The sequence below is a fragment of the Dermacentor variabilis genome, chromosome 3, assembly GCF_050947875.1.
Source record: "Dermacentor variabilis isolate Ectoservices chromosome 3, ASM5094787v1, whole genome shotgun sequence".
NCBI lineage: Eukaryota > Metazoa > Arthropoda > Arachnida > Ixodida > Ixodidae > Dermacentor > Dermacentor variabilis.
In genome coordinates, this window is record NC_134570.1 from 155,235,384 (window position 1) to 155,241,383 (window position 6,000).

The following is a 6,000-nucleotide window of genomic DNA, read 5'->3' on the forward strand; positions in this document are numbered from 1 at the left end:
AGCAGGCGCAAAGGCTTAGGAAACGTCGCACGGCCTCCTTATCTGATGATGTTTGGAAATTAGTAACGGCACAGATCTTATCAGGGTCAGTCCGGACACCTTCACGACTAACAACGTGACCGAGAAATTGAAGTTCTTCAAAGCCAAAAAGGAACTTTTCAGGTTTTAAAGTTAGACCAGCTGAGCGTATTACTTCAAACACCGTCTTTATTCTTCGTAAGTGTTCCTCGAATGTGACGGAGAAAACAATCACATCGTCGAGGTACACCAGACAGGACTGCCATTTGAGACCTGAGAGTACCGTGTCCATTAGCCGTTGAAACGTTGCTGGCGTATAACAAACCGAAGGGGAGCACCTGAAAGGCATAAAGTCCGTCGGGCGTCACAAAAGCGGTCTTCTCACGGTCTCCCTAATCAACTTCTATTTGCCAGTAGCCGCTTTTCAAGTCCATCGACGAAAAGTAACGTGCGTTTCGTAGCCTGTCCAATTAACCGTCGATACGCGGTAGCGGATAAACGTCTTCCTTTGTGGTGTGGTTCAGTTTTCGATAGTCGACGCAGAAGCGCAGGCTGCCGTCCTTCTTTTTAACCAATACGACAGACGATGCCCAAGGACTCTTAGATGGCCGAATAACCCCGTCCTCAAGCATCGTCTTCACTTGGGTTTGTATTGCCTCGCGCTCTTTTGGTGCTATACGATAAGGATTCTGCTTAATTGGTCTGGCGTCGGCTTCGGTGACAATACGGTGCTTAGTGAGCGGCGTCTGGCTGACTCATGACGTTGATGAGAAGCAGCTCTTAAACTCATCGTTCAGGAAGACTGATGCGTTCGACGGGCGACAAGGTGGTACTGATGTCAACCGCATGGGCAGGCATAGCCACGGTGGACGTCGCGTGCTCCACTGAGAGGCAGTCTTGTATTGAGGTAAATTCGTCGAAGTAAGCAACAGCCGTACCTTTAACAATGTGTCGACGTTCCCTGGTAAAATTCGTCAGCAGGAGTTCGGCACGTCCGTCGTGTACGTTAATTACGGCCCTGGCGATGGAAACGCCTTGACTCAGTACCAGTGCGTCGAGGTGTTCGGCGACGCCAGTCCCGGTGTTCAAGTTGTCGCAGATAACAGGTACGAGGGAACCGCTTCGCGGCGGAAGCGTGACGTCGTCGTCGGCGATGCGTAAGCGGGGTCGCTGGTGTTCTGCGGGGTCGACGTCGTCTGAACTCGTAGCAAATGTGACGACGAGGTCATGGACATTAATCACTGCACCGTACTCTCTCAAGAAATCCATTCCCAATATAAGTTCCCTGCAGCACTCAAAGAGAATGACGAGGGTGGCGACGAAGGTTGCACCGGCGATTACTATTCTGGCTGTGCATTTTCCAATAGGCCTCATGAACTGGCCGGCGGCCGTTATAATGTTGGGCCCAGTCCACGGCGTCTTCACTTTTCTCAGCCTGTCGGCCAGCTCTTGACTTATTATCGAAAAATGGGAATCAGTATCCACGAAAGCGGCCACTTGGTGGCCGTCAATGCAAACGACAAGATCGGCGCTGACGGCGTCGGTTACAGGGGTGTGGCTGGAGTCGGTCGGAGGTTTAGAGTTGTCGGTCGTCGCTGATGGGGGCTGTTGCAAAGTTAGACGGTTTGCAACCTCACCCCCGGAGGTCGCTGCTTCTAGTTTCCCCGGCGCGGGCTAGGGGACCTGCCCCTAGAGGCGTCAGGAAAATCGCGACGGATCGGTGGCGTGTAACGAGCCGAGAAGGGGAACGCGATCGAGGCGTCGCTGAACCTTCCGGTCGAAAGTTTGTAGTATTTTCGTCGCAGGTACGTAATTGCAGTTAGGAAACCTTGGATACCCGGCTGCGCGGTAGTGGCACGCGCGATAAACATGGGGACGTATTCTGAAACGTTCGCCGCCGCGAAAGTTTCGCCCTGGCCACGCCTCCGCCGTTGCGGCGCGCGCTGAATGGCTGCTTTGACAAAACCGGAAATTCACTTGCGCCACCTGGTAGTTCCTGTCTACGTCATTTTAACGTCATGGTGTCATTCGGTGCTCCGGACATATATTGAATAAGCGAACACGTCTTTTGGCGTTCGGTTGCTGGTGGAGTCTAGCAGGGTAGTTAGGTGGTAGCTTATAGTAGAGCTTTTGATGGCGTGGTGCATGTGTTGTTTCCAGGCGATTATTCATTGAAATATAACATTTCTCACTTTTTTTCTCTCATTTCCTTTACATAAAGCGACCGGAGCCAACCGTGGCCAGTGCCCAGAGCCGAGCGACGGCCTCTGCACTCGATTACAACACACCCGAGCCGTTCTACACTCGCCGGGCGCGATCTCTCGTGCGATGTGAAGCGTTCGAGAGCGCGCGCTGGTAGTGCACGCTGACGTCACGAGTGAGCAGGCGGTCGGCTTATCGAATGTGACGTTCGCGGCGGCGAAACTTTCGCGGCGGCGAACGTTTCAGAATACGTCCCAATGTTCTGCCTCGCCGCAATGAAAGCACAGCGGCCCGCGGTCAGCGGTGCGTCACAAATCGGTCTTTCGAAGCGGGTAGCCGGCAGGGGATTCGCCGTAAGACCGAGGCGCAGCGATCGGTTGGCGGCGATACGGCATAGCAGGCGGCGGCTGTGATTGTCGAAAATAGGGCGTCGGGGGTAGCGGTGATGGCTGCGTCGTAGTGGTTGACGGTGTGAGCAGCATCGAAGTGGCGGGAGGTGGACGACAGACAGCTTCCACGTAGGTTAATCGTAGCGGCTCCGCCTGCCGGTCGGGCGACGAAAAGGCCTGTCGAACTTCCTCCCGAATGATATCAGCGACGGAAGCCATCGCTGGTGCCATAGGAAAAATCCCGAGCTGCCGGATCTGCTCTCGCACGATCTCTCAGATCACTTCACCCAGAGACGTGCCGCAGCTCTCAGATGGAATTGAAGCATTCACCGGTGACTTGTTGCGATCATATTGGCGGTACCGTTGCTGTAGTGCCCGTTCTATAGTGGTAGCCTTCTTGGTGAATTCGGCCACTGTCGTCGGTGGGTTCTTCACGAGTCCAGCAAACAGCTCCTCTTTCACTCCGCGCAAGCGATAGCGTAACTTCTTTTCTTCGGCCATCTCAGGGTCTGCTCTGCGGAAAAGGCGGGTCATATCTTCTGCAAACATGGCAACGCTCTCGTTTGGTTCTTGAATACGGGATTCCAGAAGGCGCTGCGCGTTCTCTTCTGTCGTTACTAGTCAATGTGTCTAGCAGCTTGGTGCGGAAGGCATCCCATGTGGTCAAACTTCTCTCCCGGTTCACAAGCCACGTCCGCGCACTGTCTTGAAGCGCAAAATAGACATTAACCAGCTTTTGCTGGGACACGCTTTTGCGCGACACGCTTTTGCGCGACACGCTCAAATTGCTCCAGCCAGTCTTGGGCATCTTCAAAAGCGTCACAATGGAAACTTTCTGTGAACTTAGGATTCTGTAGCGTCATCTGCGATGGAGTTGCAGTAGCCATGGCTGAAGTAGTTAGACGCGTTCCTGCAGGGTCCTGCACAGGGTTGAACTCAGGCGTCAGGCCTAGCAGGCGGCGACTGTACCGGTGAACAGGAGTTTCGACGAACGCAGGTGATTCCGTGTTCGAGGTATGGCTCCGCGAAGGGGTGCCGAGCATGAGGCAATCTTGCCCCGCACCTCCACCAGTGTCACAGCCTAATAGGAGACGGGAAAGCCGGTGTCGAGGACGAGTAAAAGCACTTTATCACCGCAGTCAACGCGACGTCGTTGCGTCAAAGTTTTTCTACTCGCGCGCTACTTCAGCGTCGTTTTCATCGCCTAGCCCATACCCGCGGAGACCATAGAGGATGTGGCAATATGTAAACAAAGTGCCGATATTTTTAGGGTTCATACTCTTGCAAGTCGTACAAGCTCGTTCATCTTGTAAGCACTGAGCTCACACAAAGAAACGGTTCGTTCATGATGTACGAGAATGTCGTTTATTGCCACAAATGCAATCTTATACAGACGAGTAGTACGAGAAATTGTTTAGTGTACGACAAATCGTGCAGTCGACAAGAACTCGCTCCGCCTATGAGAAATCATACAGTTGACTAGTACTCTTTCAGTGTGCGAGAAATTGTACAGTCCATGGAGCAATAATAGCGTACAAAATTTCCCGTACTATCTCGTTCACACTATTTTTCAATGGGGTTTACTGGTATATGAGACTGTCTTTTCCCATTACAAATTATAATTCCCTCCACGATTGGTTCTATCACTATACCGCTCATTTCATTTCCATCAATGTCTCAGAACAAATTCTGGCCAGTTGTCAGTCCCTTTAATGAAATCTAAAGCTTATCCTAGGAAATAAGGCAGAAGAAATATTCTTCATAAAAAAACTGCAGTTAATTTCACCGCTATATTTCACAAATTGGTCAACGTCAGACGAGCTCTCAACACGGAAGCGATCATCCACCTGGAGCATCTTCAACTTCTTTAATGAAAACATGCTAACGCTGTGCTGCCGCACCCCCACCCCCTTCGCTTACAACGATTATTAAACTAATCCCGGGGTTATGTGTTCAAGCGGCAAAAAGCACGGTCTCTTCCTGTTTCTCATTTCGGTTTCCCATGCTGCTCCGGAGTTCTTCAAAGAGGGTTGTGAAGCCCAAAGATTTAGAGAAATCAGTCGATTCAGATTGACTATCAGACCGCTTATCTTGATTGCAAGAAAAATTTTTATATACCGTTACCTGAGCGCTATTTTTAAACAATCCTTCATGAAACACAAAAATAAAAAACCGGTAAGATATTGAAATGAGTGTGTTTGTGATCACGTGCTACAATGACAAGGGTGGCAGGTACAGAACGTCACTTGGTAAAAAGTACTGTCCAACTGGCTGAATTCTCACTCCAGAAAACAAAAATTAAACTCACATTCGCTCACGCAAGTTGAAAAACAGGTTAAAAAACACACGTACATATTCTCCCTGCTGAAACTCTCCAGGTACGAGTAAAAAGATGTGAATAAAAAAGCAAAAATAGGTCTACATGTATTTCCGAAAGTTAACAGTGATAAACACTCACAGACCAAATATAAAGCAAAATCCCTTTAAAAAGTGCACAACAAAAATGCTAATTAAGAAAAAGATAAGCCGTTTCTTGTAAAGAGCTTGATAAAACGGTGGTCGAGCAAATGGTTAGACCACTACATGCTTCTAAACCAAAAAAGCTGAGTAATTTCGTCCAACTTATCCTACGGAAATACAAGCGATCCTGGCATTGTCGTTTAACCTAACTGCAAAATTTCGCAAATTTGGCGTCCTTAATTCCTAGTCGAAAGGGAAAAATTGTCATTCATCTGAATTGTAGCAACAAGCTACAAGGAAACCCATAAAAGTGTAACAGAAGGAAAACCTAACAGTTGAAGAAATATTCCTCCTGGTACAGGATTTGCTTCTGGCACCAACGCCTTGCCGGGGTGTTCCTTCTACCACCTGAGCTAACGAGGAGGTCAGCAAATAGCAAAGCAAGGACAAATTATTCCACACCTCCAAGAACTTTGAAACTATTTTATTGTCACAAATGGGAGGCTGGCATTTCGCCAGAGCATATATGTTACTTCATACTAAATTTTCGCTATGGTTCTCATTATCATCCTAATTATCATCACGTTACTAGATGAAAAATGATGATAATTTCACGTTACAACACTGCTAGACCATTTACTTACGAAATTACCAAGCTGTCACTCTTCCCGTACCTCCTTATAAATGCTTAGGTGTTCACATAACAAATAATTTTTCATGGCAGACAAAGGTTCCCTATTTTTTTCAGTAACGTTAGCCGCACTCTAGATTTCTTGCGTCGCAATAATTCTCGGGCGCGCGTTTCCCTTTAGCGAACGTTATATAGATTGTTCGTATTATCCAAATTGCAGTATGTCTAATCAGTCGGGGATCCACATACAAGGCATCTAACGTATTTACTCGTAAGCATTCAGAATCACTCTTCGCGTCA